The sequence below is a fragment of the Chionomys nivalis genome, chromosome 8, assembly GCF_950005125.1.
Source record: "Chionomys nivalis chromosome 8, mChiNiv1.1, whole genome shotgun sequence".
Classification (NCBI taxonomy): Eukaryota; Metazoa; Chordata; class Mammalia; order Rodentia; family Cricetidae; genus Chionomys; species Chionomys nivalis.
The window spans coordinates 66,293,569-66,311,017 of NC_080093.1; the positions used below are offsets into that span (position 1 = coordinate 66,293,569).

General features: G+C 50.1%; 1 protein-coding gene across 1 annotated transcript in view; it reads right to left on the minus strand.

The window, feature by feature from the left end:
• Tacc2 (transforming acidic coiled-coil containing protein 2) overlaps positions 1-2,737 on the minus strand; it is a 112,553-nt gene extending 109,816 nt beyond the window's left edge. The window contains exon 1 of the mRNA XM_057779553.1: positions 2,510-2,737. The gene's annotated coding sequence lies outside the window, so the exon portion shown is untranslated. The remainder of the gene's footprint in view (positions 1-2,509) is intronic.
• Between the last annotated feature and the right edge of the window lie 14,712 nt (positions 2,738-17,449).

Consider the following 17,449-nt stretch of genomic DNA (forward strand, 5'->3'; position numbering starts at 1 on the left):
TGGATCTCAATGGGAGAGATCAGGGGATCTGGCCCTGAAGCCTTCTCTTTCTTAGGTGTGCTCCACTGGACAGCCTCAACCATTGGCGCTGCCGGCTTCTCAAACCTTCTGATAATCCGTGCACATGAACAAGAGTCTGCCAGACGAACCCCAACCACCCAAGGACCAAATCCCAGGAAACACACACACAATCAGGTATATATCCGCATGCAAATGCTCTCCACCAAGCTCTCCTTGCAGGCTGCCCTCGTCCGCACCTATGACTTGAAGCCTGGCAACCATAGGCTCCTTTCCTCGCCCTCCTAAAGATTCTCTCTCGAATTCCTGTGACCTTGGCAGAGCCCTCTATGTAGGTCACGACTGGTACTCTGAGTAGCAATTCCAGGTTGTGCAGGCCCCCGACTCTCACCCACCAGATGCCTGCAGTGCACTCAGTCACCACGACAACCAGATATAGCCTTCTGTGTTGCTAGATATCCCTTCCAGGGAGCTTCAGCCTCAACCAAAGTCTGCCCATCAGATACAGACACGCTTGCCACCCCACCCCATTATACACACCCTTGGAGTCTTGAAGGCCAAATTAGCATCTTATTTAATTCAACTGCCATCAACCACCCAGGGCCCTGTCACTTTATTGGAGTGGTTCTGTGAACTGGATGTGTCTTTCCTCATTCGGAGTCTGTCTCCATGGAAACAACAAACAAATAACACCAATGCAATACCAAATAAAACCAGTGAGGCTGCCTGCGGGACCTAGCACCAACAGCACCAGGTCAGGTGTCCGGGGTCCTGCACTGTAACCCAACTTTGAAGTGTGACCCTGGATAAGACCCTGGACTCCTTGACAATTCTTTTTCAAAACTGTTACGGGAAACTTTGATCTTCAAGCTTCCTTCCAGTTTAAATAGTCCAAGCATTCAAGCACCAGAGACAGGGATGAGGTGGACTAATTCTGTCTAGGTCTCACAGGGGCCCAACATTTGACCTGCAGACTCCCGTAAGCAAAAATGCCTGTATATGAATGACTGGAATACACGCAGGCCGTATTCCACAGACCTAGTCTGAGGCTTGAGCTAACCTCAGAGTTCTTTTTAAGACGGGTCTTGTTATGCCTTGCCGGCCAACGTCCAACACGCCATCCCAAATAGCTGTGATTACAGGCACACAGCAATGCACTCAACTCGGGACCTAACATCTGAGAGAGAGCCGAAGGAGGAGGAGGCCGGTGACCGAATCCACTCTGGTGACTGTATAAGGGGGCAGCTGCTGGCCTATTTCCTGCTCCAAGTTTCCTTACAGGGAAATGCCTAGGACAGGGCTGGGTCTGTGAAGAGGAGACCCATGGGAATCCTTCCACTCACTGCCCAGCCCAGCCCAGCCTGTCTCCCAATTTCCAACTGTCAGCCTAAAAGCATGAGAGAAGACTCACCTCTGACAGCTACATGTGGTTCTGAATGGAAGTCAAAGTCATTGCTTCCTATGAAAGAAGGTACTTTTGAAACTTGGCCTCCACAAGGAGATCAGAGAAATGAATGGGGAAGTCCTCTCTGCTTCCTAAGAGAACTGTACTTTTCTCTGGGCTAAAACAGGCAGCAGTCTGCCCTGGGACCCTCAGTTTTCCATGTGCTGTTCAGTGGGGACCTCCGGTGGTCACAGGTGCACATGTAAGCCCATTCAGCAAGCCCCTCCCTATCTCCTCTTCAGTAGGCTTCTACCACCTCCCATAATGTTCAGTTCTGTTTCAAGCAGCTACCACAAACTTCTGTCTCTGTATCTGACCCCAGAAGGCAGCAGTGCCCCGTCGCCGATTTTTAAGAAAAGACCAAGGCTGGACAAAGTTAGGAGAACAGCAGGCAAACAGAGGGGTGTTCCGAGACAATCACAACACTCCTGAGGCTGCGTGTGCAAGACACCCAGAGTCAGAGAACCCTGTGGCAGCCCAGCTGAGCCAAAGGACGCCTAGGGGGAAGCGAGGCTGGGTCACGTGCCGCGCTGGAGCCCAGAAGTGCACTCGGCTGTGCTGACGTAACTGTTCGAGAATTTAAAAGTCTCAAACTCGGAGGAAATCCTGTGCAGATCTTTAAGACTCATACACACGCATCTAAGTGGCTGCCAAAGGTGCCCCCAAGAGACCCGGTGTGGCCAACACGAATAGGAAAAAAAGAGGCCAGCGGAGACGGCATAGAGGCAGCCCCTGGACAAGGACACCCCACCCCCGCTCCAAACCTGGAGGACCCCAACACGTTGACTCCTGGTGGCCCACTCAGGGGAACCAACCTCTGGGACTGACGCTTGGGTCCCGCTAGTTCTCTGACAGACACACGCCTCAGCCGGCAGGGAACACAATGTGTACTTTGCTACTTTCAGCTCCTACACAAGTCCCTCTTAGGAAAGCTGAAAGAAACTTCGCAGCCCCTTCTAGCACGGCTTTGTCTGGCGGCCAAGGTCCTAGGGTCGTCTGTCTCCTCCCTGACCCCACGTGCGCCCGCCGTGGCCACTGCGCACTTACCCGGACGATCGGGGCTGGCCCTCGCGTAGCTGCCTTCCTCCGTGGACGCAACTCTCAAAGAGTCCCCCAGACAGGCTGAGTCCTCCGAGCCTGGCGCGGTCCCCACCGGGTGAACCCAGGAAACGCAAACTTTCCCGGGGCAACGGCGCGGGGCGGGCGCAGGCTCCCCGAAGGGCTCGGGAAAAGTTGCAGCACAAAAGGCCAATGACTGGGAGAGCTCCGGCGACCGGGCCAGGCTCCTCCCCCAGCTCCGAGCGCTCGGGGCCAGCGCAGCCAGCTGCTCGCAGGGGCGCCCGCCGCGCTCTCCTCCCCGGCCAGGAATGTGCAGCCCGGCGCGCCCACACGCACCCAGGGACCCGCCCGAAGCGCACCGGCAGGCAAGGGACCCAGGGACAGGCCCGCTTCCGAACGCCCTGCCGACTTCTTCCAGGAGGTTTTGAGTCACAACAACTTGTTACTGTTAGTCTTTTTTCCACGGCGCTTTCCCCTGTGTGAAGGAAGGATTGGAGTTCAGAGCTGGGGCGGAGTTGGTTCCTGCCTGCTAGCGGGAAAAACCTTAGCAAGAAGTTGGAAGTGGGTGGGGTGAAGACACTACCTGGAACCACACTCTGGCCTTGTCTTCTGCCTGCCTTCCGGATGCTTAGCCACAGAAACTTTAAGTAAACCTTGAACAGCTGCTGCCCTGCTTGCTTGTTGGCTGTTGCAGCTTCAAAAGCAGGCTTATTTCTAGGGACTGTGTACGTTTCTATTTGCTTTTTTGTTGTTTTGTTTTTCCTTTTAGAGTCTGAAGCGAACTCTTTCGCTTGCATCCCCTTTACACACAGAAGTGGTACTTCCCTGCCCACACCATACCTTTTCTCTGGAAATGACTGCCTCTAGACCCCACTTAGAAGAGAATGTGGCTGTATGTGGGTGTTAGGCTTCCTATTTTAAGGTTTGTGTCAAAGAAACCATTGCTCTATTTTATAGACCCAGGGACCAAAGGGCAGAAGACTCGCTGTGACTCAACACTTCCTTTCCTCCCCTTAAAGAAACAGACGCCCTAGGATGGAGCGCCCAGGTGGGAATTCCCTGGTAGGATTTGTAGATTTTGCAGCCACAAAAATATTTTCTGTATTTTAAAAAACACTACTACTCCTGGCCAGGCAGTGGTGGCACACGCCTTTAATCCCAGCACTTGGGAGGCAGAGGCAGGTGGATCTCTGTTTGAGATCAGCGAGTTCCAGGACAGGAACAAAGCTACACAGAGGAACCCAAAGCTACACACACACACAAAAACAAACAAACAAACAAAGCACTATTACTAAGAGTCACATTTTGAGGACCATTTAATAGATTCTGGGTTCACTCCCTTGTTGTGAGTGTATTGGTACCGGTTTTTTGTTTTTTTTTTTTTTTTTTTTTTTGAGACAGGGTTTCTCTGTGTAGTCTTGGCTGTCCTGGAACTCACTGTGTACACCAAACTCACGGAGATCCACCTGCCTCGGCCTCCTGAGTGCTGGAATTAAAGGTGTGTGCCACCACCGCCCAGCTGGTATTGTATTATTGTGCTCATTTCACAAACTAGGACCCCAATCCACTGATTTGCTTAAATGAGCCATCAGCTATTTCTGAAGGATCCTAGTTCAAGTTTCTGCTGCTTCATCATAGAGGAAGGTTCCTCTGCTACCCATGCCCCCACCTCCCAAGCCCCCACCCTGCCAAGGATGTCCCTATCCTAGTCCCGTTCCCCACCCCAGTCTGTGACTATATTCTGTGAACCAGGATGTGCTGGCTAGTTTTAACTGTCCACCTGACAGGACCTGAAATCACCTAGGAAGCGCCTCAACCCAGAAATTATCTAGCTCAGGTTGGCCTGTGGGCATGTATATGGGGGATTATCTTGACAGTTAATTTGTGTAAAAAGATCCAGGCCGCCATGGGCGGCACCATTTCCTTGTTTGAGGTACTGGACAGTTAAGAGTAGGGTGGCTCACTGACTACTGCCGAAACAGGCCGCATTCGTTTCCTCTCTTCCCCCCAACTGTGGATGTGGCGTGACTAGCTCCTTGAATTTCGGCCTTAGCGTCACCCCACGATGGAGCGTGACCTGGAACGGTCAACTAAAACAAACCCCTCCTCCCCTGAGTTACTTTTGGCAGGTGGAATTAAGCTGCTAATCATCTGACCTTACAATAAGGAGATTCATTTGGGTAATCTGGGTGTCCCAGTGAACCCAGTTAAACCGCAGAGGTCCTTCTAAATGCAAGAGGGAGACAGACTGAGAGGGGGCAGAGTCTTCTGAAATACAAGGCCTGGTCCTGTCTACCAAGGAGGCTTTGCTCTGTTTACAGCTTCTGTTAATACCCTGCTGTGGCAACAGTGCAGAGAAGGAACAAATCTGATGGACTGAGGACGCAGACAGGAGGCAGGCTGGAAAGCTGCACTCAGACTAAGCCAACAGAGAAGTCACCATTAACCGATGAAATCACTGAATATCTGCAGTCACCACCCCAAGTGCCCGTTCGGACCTAAAGATGTCAAAGGCAGGACCCTGCCTGGAAAGACAAGCTCTATCCCAAGTGGAAAGACAGGAAGCAGGAGTGTGATACCCGGAATACCAATGGACATCAGTGCCCGGCATTGCCCTGTGAGCAACATTAGAATCTGCGAGAAGCTGGAAAGAATTTCCACTCTATCCAAGGACTTGCTTCTTCCCATTGGACCAAGGGCCCCTCGTTGGTTACAGTACTCCTGAGCTAGCAATGCCACAGTTTTATATGTCGAGAAACCCTTGTAATGAGGACTACATCAGCAAACATGGAAGGCCAGCTATAACTGACAGGAAAGACACAATGCAGGACAGAGGCCAAGCCTCCCTAGACAAAGAAGACACTCACTCCTTGCTAGAGGGCTGAGCATTCACAAAGTCTATCTTTTTGATATGTTAATGAACACAAAGGAACTCTTAGGCACAGGGACCCAAAGTTTCAGCCCATTATTTTCAGAGACTCACAGGCCTCAGAGTTGGGCATACAGACATGCCAGCTATCATAAGCTCTGCTCCACCAAAGGAGCTCTGATGGAGCCTCAGCGTCCTTTGTGAAGGGAGCAGGCAAAAGCGCTTTGGCCCGAGTACTGCCATTTTGACTTCAGACTCCATTTTACCAGCAGGCTGAACTAAAGTTCAGGTCCCCAAGCCCTAGGGAGGCTGAGAACTCTCCAATGGCTGATCAACCTCCTCCCTAAACCGTAGAAAGTGTTATTGTGCATCTTTAGCCTTCTCTAGCAACCTTATGGCTGTTCCTAACAGCAGAAGGAACAAATGAATCTGATTGGCTGGACTGAAAGACTTGCATTGTATGTCAGCTGACAGTGACTGTCCCTCATCTTTGATTTCTGATTGGTGAAAATTGTAACTTGGTGTAGCGAGCTGCGTGAAGCCACACCCTGATGGCAATGTAGAGAGCTGCGTGGAGTCGCACCTGATGGTGCTGGCTCCCGCCCTCCGCGATCCCAAAAGCGAGTGCTCTCTGTGATAATCAACTTCTAATATCAACTAAGCCTGACTTATGCTATTATCACGCAACGACTGTCAGCTGCTTGCATATGCGTGAACCTATGGGCAGTGCCCACCTGGCAATCTGAGGTTGGCGGCCCAGGCCTACTTAAGGGCTGGGAGAGGTTTGCCCAGGGGAGAGAGGAGAGGAGAAAGGGAGGAGAGAGAGAGGGAGAGAGGGAGAGAGGGAGAGAGGGAGAGAGGGAGGGAGGGAGGGAGAGAGAGAGAGAGAGAGAGAGAGAGAGAGAGAGAGAGAGAGAGAGAGAGAGAGAGAGAGATTTTACAATTGTCAAAAGGTCCTGAATAAAACTGCAGTGAGAAGAGCTCCGGTGGTCGCGTCATCCTTGCTGGACGAGGGGGGCCGCGACAGTTGGTGGCCCGTACGGGGACAAGACAAGTGGTGCCGCGTACAGGGATCCTCCAAACCTCTCTCCGTGGAGCCCAGAACTTGCTGCAGTCAGGGGGTGCACCGGATAATCCTCAGGTAAAGACTGGGGATCCGCAAAAAAAGCGGGTTTTCCACTCTCGCCGGTAGAAGGGAGAGTGGGGGTAATGAGAGCCACGACCAAAGTGGACGGTTTAAAGTAAAACTAAAAGGAAGAATGGGATTTTAGAATGGGCGCTTCAACATCACACCTGATTTTTCTGACTCTTAATGAGCTGTTACGGAGCGCACTGGAAAAGTTTGACTAAATGTGACACAATTGCTCCTTGGTTTGCCGTCTCTGGCAATCTTAACGTGTCATCCTGGGACAAGCTTGGTAGAGATCTGAATTTTGCCGCCGAACAAGGTACACTAAGGAAGGGAGTTAGATTCATGTGGTTTGAATTACCGAGACCTCCTGAGTTTGCAGTGGAGTGTGAGCAGCTGCGGCTCCAAGGCCAAGCAGCGCTGAGGGTCTGCAAACCTGCAAACATCCAGGACCTGCCTTGAGGACCAACAAGGCCAGAACGCTAGGCCACTCCCAGCGTGTGCCTCAGGGCATAGAAGCGCAGCCAACCAGGGCTGTTCTGCGCTGCCATGCCTCCACCTTCCAGCTTGGTGGGGAGGTAGAGTCTCCGCCTCTCCCCAGTCGCTGCCGCGACCTGTGTCCAAGCGCAGCTGAAAATGGCAGTAAGAATGCAACGTCCCCGCTCAGCAGGAAGTAGCCAGACAGACTGACAACGCCCAAATTCCCTAAAACGTGTAAGTGGGGACCCTTCAATGGTTGCAGAGCAGCAAGCCTGCTTCCCTGAGTTCTGCTCCACTCCATGCACCAGTCTGGACCCAGAACGAATGCAGCTGGGGTTAGAAGGCAGCTGGAGCAGAGTTTTGCTAGGTGGCTGTGGTGGAAGGCACATTGCCTCAGCAGTCGGTGCCTAGCCTGGCGGATGCCACAGCAGTGCTAAGAGTATCAGCAAACGCAACAAGTGCTAGAGCTGAGACAAGCTGGAGCACAGACCCCACAGGGCTGCCCGAGAACGCAGCGTAGCTGCAGGGCAAGGAAAAGGTAATGGCAGTTTTAGGCTCTGCACGCTGCTGAAGAGTCTGCGACAGAGCGAATTTAAATCAAGAGACTGCCCTATTGTAAGAGCAGGTACCTGTGTGTACTGTTTTAGCCAAAGGGTTGGTAGAATACCATAGCCCAAATGGGAGGTTGGGTCTAGTGGTGATTGGGAACCCTACTGCTGGCAATCTCAATGCCTGTTGTCATGGGCATTTATCTTTAAATCCTGTGTAAGATCAGACAACCCATGAGAATACAGCATATGGTCACTTAGCAGAAGCAGGATCAGCTGAGCTGCTAGGGAAGCCAAAGAGGTGCACGAGGAGAAGGTGTCTTCCATGCACTCAGCTGACAAGAATGAATGTGCCACGGGGGTATGGCAGCTGGGGTATGTTAAGAGAGGCAAGTCCATACCCTAGTCTGTCAGACATTTCTATCCATCCAGGGCTGTGTGTGACCAGCATTCAGTATGAAACATTAACCCATGCAGCTAATCTGTCTAAAGAATTGTCTAGATATCTTTTAGGTAATTGGTCTGGTGAATTCAAAAACAACTGGAAAAGCTGCGGATGACGATTGCGACTGCAGATTCCACACACATGGATACCAGCCTGGCAGAAGGACTATCCTCCTGGATCACTCCATGGATCATCTGAAGGAGTGGGCGGGAGTAGGAGCCCTAACAGGCTTAATGGTGCTTGCCTCCCTGGTATGCCTGTGGTGCGTCTGTCACGTAAGGGTTTCACAGCATTGCAATGCAGTTATGATCATTCAGGCCTTCACGGTCATTGAAGCAGGACAGTCTCCCCAAGTTTGGCTATCTTAAAAGAGATAGAAGCGAGCACAGGATGCGAGGCTTGCGCACTGCACTTGAGGTAAGCATACATCAACCTCAAGAAGAGCAAGTCTGATTGCATGTGGGTTGGTGTCTAACTTCCACCTCTGTAAAAAGACACCGGACAGGTCTAGTGTTCTCTGGGTGAATGACACCTGGACGGACACTAGCACATGTTCCATTTTTAACAGAGATCAGACCTCTACTCTTGCCTGTAGCTTTACAAAACAAAAAGGGGGAACTGTAGCGAGCTGCGTGAAGCCACACCTGATGGCAATGTAGAGAGCTGCGTGGAGTCGCACCTGATGGTGCTGGCTCCCGCCCTCCGCAATCCCAAAAGCGAGTGCTCTCTGTGATAATCAACTTCTAATATCAACTAAGCCTGACTTATGCTATTATCACACAACGACTGTCAGCTGCTTGCATATGCGTGAACCTATGGGCAGTGCCCACCTGGCAATCTGAGGTTGGCGGCCCAGGCCTACTTAAGGGCTGGGAGAGGTTTGCCCAGGGGAGAGAGGAGAGGAGAAAGGGAGGAGAGAGAGAGAGAGATTTTACAATTGTCAAAAGGTCCTGAATAAAACTGCAGTGAGAAGAGCTCCGGTGGTCGCGTCATCCTTGCTGGACGAGGGGGGCCGCGACAACTTGGCAACAAATGTTTGTGAATTTTATGTTATGAACCCCACTTTTGCCCCTGCTTGGGGCTGTCGGGGAAAAAGTCTCCCGAGTCCCTGCCCTGCAGCCCTGCTTAGGTGGCGACTTACTAAACCTTTGGAACACGTAAGCGCTGTCTCTCTCTTTCCTCGTAGCGCATAGCAGACTAGGTGTAACACTAGGGCCTGAAAAGGCACTAGGATTGAAGTTATATGCGTGGAGGCCTCTGTGCTCAATCCTGCCTCCAGGAGAGGATGGCTGCCACCCAACACAGATGGAAAGAGAATCTTTAACCCAGTGTTGGGTATTGGGAGATTTTCCAGAAGAGGGGAGACATTGGCTGAGTTTCAGATAACTGACTGGAATTACTTGAAGACATCTCCGAGCTCCCCCCACTAATAATCAGTTAAAGAAAACTAAAAACACAATAGAAGTTCTTGTTTTTGAAACGGTGTTTGGCTTTCTCTGCTTCCTGTGTACAGAAAAAAAAAAATGAACAGTCAGTGTCCGGCTCCTGCCGCCTGCCACCGTACCTTCCCACCATCGTGGCCTCGCTCTCTGGAACTCTACGTTCCATACCAACAGGAACTGACTAACACAGGAACCAAGAAATAGGGCAGTGATACGGCCACCGATAACCATGAAGTCGAGAAGTCTTTGAAGCCACTGCTTACAGCTAAGGGTTTGCCTTGGGTCTTAAAGGAGACTTTGAACATGGGTTTTGAGCAGTGCTGGAACCCTTAAGACTTTGGCAGCTCAGACAGGCAAACTGAATGCATGTTACATTGTGAAGGGGTGAGAGCCTTTCAGGGCCAGGCTTCACCAGCACCAGCTGTCCGTCAACCCTCTGCAGCATCGTTTCTAACAAACAAGTAACTTCTTAGCCGTGAAGCGAGCAGTTTTGCTCTGTCGTGTGTTTTCACTATACTCTACTCCCTCGCTGGAGGCCTGAAAGTACGGAGCCCGACAATCACAGATTGAAGCTTCAAAGGCTGGGGGACCATCTGGACAGGTTGATCTTCAGGAGGTGAAGTTCCTTTGGGAGAAGTCAGTCATTGAGAATGGGAGGCTTTATAGCTGGGCCCCACTTCCTGTTCACCCTCTGTTTCCTAAGCTCCTGCCGCCGGGCCTTCTCTGCCTGCTGTTATCTATTCCCCACCACGATGGAACCAAAGCACACCTTTTCTCCCTTCAGAAGTGCACTGTATATCAGGTAAGCTTGCGTGCATGTATGTGTGCGCATGCGTGCCTCTGTGTGTGTGTGTGCACGTGCGCATGTGTGTGCACTTATGTATGGAGGTCAGAAATTCAAGCATCTTCCTTAGTCTCTCTACTTTGTTTTCTGAGTCAGGATTTCTCACTGGACTTGAACTTCATGGATTTTGCTAGAATGGCTGGCTAGCCACCTTCAGGAATTGGCCTGTCTCCACCCACCAGTACCAGGTTACTCCACCTTGTCTGACTTCCACATGAGTAATGGAGGTTCCAACTTAGGTCTTCATGCCTACACAGCCAGAACTCCACTGACTGAGACATCTTCCGGGCCCTGATCCCAGGTGAGCTCTGTGAGCACTGATGTGTGGCCAGCGCTCTGTGGGGGTCGCTATGCCACTTCTTTCTTCCTTTAATCCTCACAGTGAACCTTGTGGTAGGCATGGCAGAAACCCCTACTTGACACAGGAGGACCCAGGCTTAGGGTGATGACATTACAAGGCTGGGTGTCTGCAGAGCCCAAATTCCTCCGCAGCCCACAGGAATGAAGGACATTAGTAAGTTTTCTGTATATTCTGCAGACCTGGAGAAGACATCATAGCACACCCAGCACCAGAGTGCTCTGCCTCAGCCCTCACACTCACAACACAGCATCCGTCTCTGGTGCACTTGAGGGAACTTTTTTACTATTTTCCCTAGAAAGAACTTCTGTGAGCTAACTCCTCACAGTCTGTGCAATGTTGTTAAGCCGTAAGACACATTCTTCAACTGCTACCCAGAAACACACGGTTGTAGGGCAGAAAGACATATTTCTTCAGGCTTTCTAAGGCATTTAGCCATTGCCTCCACCCACGATAAGATGAAATATCAGCCTTGAACCCAAAGTACACAAGGAGCGACACCCTCAAAGGCAGCTTTCTGTCCAAATGTTCTAGGTGTGGTCACTGGGTTTTCCTCATAGGCACGTGAAGTGCACCCCACACGCTTCAGACCTGTATTGCTCCAACATGTGTATGGTACCAAGGTATTGATCCAGCTCCCACAAGGTCAAGGTGCTCTTATTCTTGAACTCAGCCCAGTGTAAACTTTAACTATATCTTGAGTAAATAGAAGGCAGAAGCCATACTGTCTGCCTTGGCAGGCAAAAGGCTTTCTCCAGAAACAGATTCATATGTTCACGTGGTATCAGGTGGAAAATAAAACATCTGAGGAGCAGCGATGGCAGTGCTTCCGGGTCTGGCAGGACTGAGGTGAGGGAGGTTCCGATGTGTTCTCCATAGTGGTAATGCGTATATGTCATCTTCAACTAAACAATAAACATCTAAAGACTTTTTTTTTTTTTTTTGGTTTTTTTTGAGACAGGGTTTCTCTGTAGTTTTGGTGCCCGTCCCGGAACTAGCTCTTGTAGACCAGGCTGGCCTCGAACTCCCAGAGATCCACCTGCCTCTGCCTCCCGAGTGCTGGGATTAAAGGCGTGCACCACCACCGCCCGGCAAGACTTTTTCTTTTGTATTGGGAATTGACACTAGGGCTTTGAGCTTGCTAGGCAAATACTGTATCATAGAACTCTGCCATCCACATTTTCAGAGTTCCTGAGAATATCTCAGTGTGCAGCCAAGATAGGGGTAGCACATGAGTAGCAGTGTTCTGTGGGTGAAAAGTCACGGAGTATGTTGCTAAAATACAGATGCCCACTAAGCAGGCCTGAGGTGACGCCTGAAACACTGAATTTGTACAAGCTCCCAGGAGATGTTCCTAATCTAAGGAGCCATGTCTCGGGCATCAGAATCCTGACCTGTGGCTCTGCAGGGCCTTTTGGGGGGATATGCACACATATGTACAGGTATGTGCATGTGGAGACCAAAGGTCTCCTCATTCCCTAAGTGCTGTTCGCTTTGTATGTTTTAAATTTATTATTATCATCATTTTATTTTTTCAAGACAGGTTTCTTTGTATAGCCTTGGCAGGTTTCTTTGTGTAGCCTTGACTGTCCGAGAGCTTGCTCTGCAGACCAGGCTGGTCTTGAACTCAAAGATTCACCTGCCTCTGCTTCCCAAGTGCTGGGATTAAAGGCGTGTGCTATCAGTGCCTGAATATTCACATGAGTGCAGGTGACCTTGAAAGCCAGAGGCAGCAGACCTGGAGTTATAGGTTATGGTAGTTTGAATGTAATTGGCCCCCATAATCTCATAGGGAGTGCACAATTAGGAGGTGTGGCTTTTTTGGAGTGGGTATGGCCTTGTTGGGAGAAAGGTGTCACTGTGGGGGCAGACTTTGAGGTTTCCCATGCTGAGAATACTGTTCATGTCTCAGTTGACTTCCTGTAAGATGATGTAGGACTCTCCGTTCTCTCTCCTGTACCATGTCTGCCTGCATGCTGCCATGCTCCCTACCATGGTAATAATGAACTAACTAAACCTCTAAAACTGTAAATGAGTCCCAAGTAAATGTTTTCATTTCTAAGCGTTGCTGTGATCGTGGTGTCTCTTCACAGCAATAAAAATCCCTAAAACATAGGTGATTGTGAGCCGCCTGATGTGGGTGTTAGGAACTGAACTTAGGTTCCCTAGAAGAATATTAAGTGTTTTAGCCACTTGGCCATCTTTCTAATCCTGCCCATTTTGCTTTGGGGCCTGGAGATCACCAATTAGTCCAGGTTGGCTGCCAATTAGCTCTAGGAATCAGTGTTAATTAGACTCTCTCGGCCTTTCCACTGCTGGGATCACAGTGTTTTCACATGGGAGCTGGGGACCTGACTTAGGTCTTCAGGCTTTCACAGTTTGCTCCCGCCCTTGGAAACATTTTGCGTGTCGTGATTTGGGGGATGGTACTGACATCTAATACTGCGGCCACCCTTCTATGCCTAAGAGCGCCTCTCGCCACAGTTAGCCAGTCCAAAATGTCAGCAGTGTTAAAGGTGAGAGACTTAGCCCAGAGGGCTCGGACTAAGCCCTTTGTGTAGGAAGCCTCCAGTGTAAACGGTTAGACAATGAATGAGTGAACAACTTCTATTGATAATGACCTTGCTGTTTGATAAACTAGCTTGGTCAACCGTTTTCTTCTTCTTTTTTTTTAAATATTTATTTATTTATTATGTATACAATATTCTGTCTGTGTGTCTGCCTGCAGGCTAGAAGAGGGCATCAGATCTCATTTCAGATGGTTGTGAGCCACCATGTGGTTGCTGGGAATTGAACTCAGGACCTTTGGAAGAGCAGGTAATGCTCTTAACCACTGAGCCATCTCTCCAACCCCCGTTTTCTTCTTTTTTAAAAAAAAATTATTTATTTATTTGTTTGTTTGTTTATTATACAGTATTCTGTCTGCTTGTATGCCTGCAGGCCAGAAGAGGGCACCAGACCTCATTACAGATGGTTGTGAGCCACCGTGTGGTTGCTGGGAATTGAACTCAGGACCTTTGGAAGAGCAGGGAGTGCTCTTAACCGCTGAGCCATCTCTCCAGCCACCCCCCCAGTTTTCTTCTTGATGGAAGATCCAGACACACCTGTGTCTGCTAGGCGAGACACACCATCCTAAAAGCATCTGTTGAGGGTCAGTTGTGTGTAATTAATTGTACTCAAGGTTAGGGGTCCAGCATGGCCCTTGCCCCTGCAAGGCTCACTCTCCCACACTAACATACATCCCCAGAACCTGTGCCCGGGTCAGCCCTGAGCAAGCCCTTCCCATGCGCCATAACACTGAATCCTCACAAGGTAGGGACCAATGTTATACCCATTTTGGAGTTGAGGAAACTGACCAGAAGAGACTGAGTAAGAGACAACTGCCCTACTGTGACTAAGCGACAGACATGAACCCATATCTGTCCAGCTCAGATCACCCCAGCTCTTTGGCAGAGGATGAAATGCCAGTCAACAAACCAGGGCACCCTTGTTCTTGCCCTCAAAATGGAGCCAAGCTGCAGAAAAGACTATCTCTACTTGGACAAAGACTGAAGGGATTTCTGGGTAGTTGGAGAAATGGGAAGGCTGCATGGGAGCCTCACCTCTCTTAAATCAGGCCCAGGAGTAGTGGGAGGGACAAGGCAGGCTAAAGGGTCAGCAGAATCTGAGAGCAGAGGGATGGAGAGATGGTTTGATGGCTTAGAGCATTTGCTGTACAACCGTAAGGACCAGCGTGCATCCCAGCACCCATGTAACAAGCCAGGAGTAGGCACACATGTATCTATAACCCCAGCACTGTGGGAGGCAAAGACAGGAAGATTTCTAGGGCTTGCTGCCTGTGAGCTCCAGGGTCAGAGAGAGACCCTGTCTCAAAGGAATAGGGTAGAATGACAGAGAACACTCAGTGCCTTCCTCTGGCTTCCACATATGCATATACACTACATGCAAACACCACAATCTGTGTATATGTCTGTCTCTCTAAATACACACACACACACACACTCGATGAAAGTGTGTAGCTCTGGCCAGCATCTCAGACCCGCTAGAGCTGCTTCTAAGTGTCTTCAAGTCTGAGCCTACCTCTGCGTTTGCACATTTCTCTACACGGTTATAACAAAGGGAGAGAGACTTAGAAGGACCTGCATGACCTTGGATAGGCTTTAAACCCAGTGGCCCATTTTCCTATTTGCATCATCCCTAGATCCCGCATACAAAAATGCAACGGAAAAACAATTTCCAAAAGCAAAGACTTCCTCCATCTGGGGCCATTTCTAGACCTCATTTGTCCAGAGTCCCAGCCACTGGCATGAAACTAATAGGTGTGAACGCTGGTTCCAGGTTGGGGTGGGGCTTGGTGGTTTCTCACAGACGTATTTCTCATCTTCAGGCAAAACCAAATCAAGCCCTGCAATGACCTTTGAGAAACAGCACAGTATCTCCGAGGGATCCATGGCCCCGCTGCTCACAGGGAAACTTGAGCCAGCCAGTCCTGTCCTCTGAGGTTTCCTCAATGGGCTGCTTGCCGACTCGCAGCCCGGGAGAGAAAGCTCAGGTTTCGGCAGATCTTTTCCCTGGTGAGCTCTAAGCGAGATTCGCCTCCCCTGTTAACATTCCACATATTCCCCACGTCACTGTAAATTAGAGGATCTGCATGCGTGTCAACCCTCTCCCACAAAAGCTCCTAGAGCCAGCTGCTGGGGCATGGAGACTCCAGCCTACTTAGTTTACAAAAAGGCCAGAGTGAACCTGCAGGAGCAGCTTCCTTGGAAACAACCCAAGGTCGAGATTACCTTGGATAAACTACCAGTCCGTTCATAAAACAATCCAGAATACCAGCTTCTAAGATGCTCCCCGGGGGTGCTCCTTCTGCTGCAGAGGGGCAGCCTGCTTGCTTGCTGCAAGGCCTGCAGGGCTGAAGCTAATGAACCACGTTCAACAGCCGTGGTACCCTGAAAGGCTCAGAGAAGTCACATACCCTCTCTGGGTTTCAGGTCTTTTATCTGCAAAATGAGGAGGCCGAAGGTCCCTGGAGATCCTTCTAGCTCTACTGTGAATGGTTGAGCCAGTCACAGAGTAGTTTCCATCACGAAGGCCAGCATCCTTACTGCCAGATGCAGGAGACAGAGAGGAATCCTCAAGATCTCCTCCATAGGTGGCCTGGTAAGGCAGTCAAGCCCAGGCTTGGCACTCCCACCCTCCCCCAAATCCTGTCTGCCAGCTCCAGATGTATTTACTACCCATTGCTTGATCATCTGCCAGGTGTCCAGCAGGCAGGGCCAGATACTTTCCACTTCCCCCTCTCTAGGAGGCCTGGGTGGGTTGGCAGCCCTGAACATCCTGCCAAGACAGTTAAGGCGCTCAGGGCTCACTTCCCAATGCTATGCCCTGGCTCACCCACTAATGTTAGCTTGTAGCCTTTTGCAGCCACCCTTGGTGAGAGGTTAACCCCAAAGCCCTGGTTTCCACAAGGAAGAGAATGCTTTCTCTGTGAGTGCCGGCAGACTTGACCTTGCCTCCAATACAATATTGCAACACTGAGGGTTGCGGCTGCAGGGTGGAGGAGTAGGGGGAGTGAAAGGGAACTGGCACATTCCAGGGAATGCAGAGCAGACTCGCGTCAATGTCAACAAGTTCCCAGTGCCCGCTGTGTAAAAACAGTCTTTACTGCTTCGTTCGTGTGCCTGGATAGTATTAGCGTTGATCCAAATGATGACGACGATAAAAAGAATAGTATCAATGAAAATAACCCCTAATATTTAGGTGCTTATTGCAGTTCACACAGGGACTCTGATAGACTTTTTATACATGCTGTTTTTCATTCTGTTTTATTCATTTTGTGTGTGTGTGTGTATGTATGTGTGCATGTGTGAAGATCACAGGTCAGTCTGCAGGTGTCATTCTTCCCTTAAACCATGTAGGTCCAGGTGAGTAGGTTTGGCAGCAGGTGCCTTTGCCCTGGTCCAGCTCACTAGCCCCAGTACTTGTCTATTTTTATATAACCCCCATAGTAGTTCTCCGAGGCTGCAAGTGTTAAACATGGCTCTAGATGAGGAAACCATCTAGAGCGTGTGTAAGGCTGAAGAGACCAGCAGCAGGCGTGGCTGCCTTTAAACTCACCAGAGAGCTGGTTACATTTAATTATTCAGTAGACACTTAGGGAGTCACATAGTATCAGGTACTAGGTAATCAAGAGCTAGGCCCCCCAAGCCTAATTTCCTGAAGAAACATGGATGTGGGATATCCTTTTGGCTAGAGGCCAACACCCACTATCTGTCAATGTTATCATGGCTAGTCCAAGAACTAAGGACCCTGACATCCATCTTCCCAACCTGTGCAGAAGGTCAACCTGCAGCTCAGGCAGGTAGCAGGTATGTTATCATTTTTAGAGGGCACCTGGAGAACAGACAGATTCCCAGGGATAGCCTGACTTCTCAGCTGAACCCTAGGCTAGGCACCAGCAAAACACATGCACCATGTCAGGCAAGACAACTTGTCTGATGTGGGATTCCCCTCTGTATGCTGTGAATACCATTGGTTAATAAAGAACTGCCTTGGCCTGTAGGGTAGAACTTAGCTAGGCAGGGAAAACTAAACTGAATGCTGGGAGGAAGAAGGCAGAGTCAGAGAGAAGCCATGGAGCCACCAGAGACAGATGCACTGAAACTTTGCTGATAGGCCACAACCTCGTGGTGATGCACAGATTGATGGGGATGGGTTAAATTCTAGATGTAAGAGTTAGCAAATAAGAAGCTAGGGCTAATGGACCAAGCAGTGATTTAAATAATACAGTTTCTGTGTGATTACTTTGAGAGT